Source organism: Acyrthosiphon pisum, chromosome A2 (genome assembly GCF_005508785.2).
Source record: "Acyrthosiphon pisum isolate AL4f chromosome A2, pea_aphid_22Mar2018_4r6ur, whole genome shotgun sequence".
NCBI classification, from domain to species: Eukaryota; Metazoa; Arthropoda; class Insecta; order Hemiptera; family Aphididae; genus Acyrthosiphon; species Acyrthosiphon pisum.
Genome location: NC_042495.1, coordinates 12,824,382 through 12,825,665, shown reverse-complemented (window position 1 = coordinate 12,825,665; position 1,284 = coordinate 12,824,382). Strand labels below are relative to the sequence as shown.

Here is a 1,284-nt window from a genome sequence, read left to right as displayed (position 1 = left end):
AACCGTGTTTTTATATTTTTATATTTTTTGGTAAGACTTACTTGGAACTTTGTTTTAAATTTTGATAAATATTGTCATAAATCGAACTTTAAATGCTTATTATAAAAAAAATTGTGCTTACGTATTTTTAATATTTATCAACTGCTATTGTAAGAGTATATCAGGCCTTGTGTTAATTTTTACGCTTTTTGAGCCAATTAATATAATTTTATTGACATTTATAGAAAACAAATTTAAAATTTAAAATTTCCGTAAACAGCTTAAAATGAGCCAAATATTTTTAAAATTTGATCAAGTATAGAAATTGATAAAATACACATATGGTATACATTTTAAGTAACTACAGTTATTCGTTTTTGAATAACAACAAAAAAGAAAATCCCCACATGAGAAATCGAATGAATATCCAATGTTGTAAAATGTTAAACTTAAAAATTTAATTTGATTTTCAAGGAGAAATTTTTTTTTGAATAAGGTACCTAATCAATTCTAAGAGGAATCTTGTTCTTGTATTCAAAATTTTTTGCACATTTTCGTGTTATTTACGTATTTTGTAAAAATTCGAACTTAAAATGCTTATAAAAAAAATGATGACTATACCTATGTATTTTAGATTCTGAGTGGAACGATGAATGTATTGATTTTACAATGATGTGTGTTTTTTTATTTTTTTTTTATTTTTTTTTCATTTTTTTTGTGTCTGTGTACACGATAAGTAGTCGAAATAATGCTACGATTTTCAACTTCAGTATCTTGTTCGATCAGAAAGTGAATATCGTTGGTGCATTGGGGAGGTCAAAATTTAAATTTCCCAGTGGTTTTCAAAAGCGCCGGGAAAAACAAAAGAAAAATTAAGGAAAAACGGGAATTTTTACGCAAAATCTGTTTTCGAGAAAATCGATTTTGGTTTTTGGTGTAACTTTAAAACAAATGATCGTAGAGTACATGAAATTTTGACTGAATGTTTATTTAATCATTTTCTATACACCATAACATTTTCCAAATATTTTGATTTATTTTGAGCAGCAGTTTACAGACATTTTAAGTTTCGATTTTTTTTTTAGTTTTTTAGTATAAATTACATTTTATTTGTTGGTTAAAAAAGCTTGAAAATTTTACTTTTGAGTTTTGACCCAAAAAAATACCAACTAGACTCACTTTCCTATCAGAAAAGATGCTGAAGTAGAAATTTGAACCATTTTTACTGTCATATACGTAATAGGTAATTGCAGACATAAAATAAAAATAAAATACAAAAGCACAAATCGTTGTAAAATAAAATTC

At 25.1% G+C, this 1,284-nt stretch overlaps 1 protein-coding gene across 1 annotated transcript in view; it reads right to left on the bottom strand.

Annotated features, from left to right (window-relative positions):
* Positions 1–1,284, bottom strand: part of LOC100161116 (inhibitor of growth protein 4-like) — a gene marked incomplete in the record, with an annotated part of 38,476 nt that overhangs the window by 10,588 nt on the left and 26,604 nt on the right.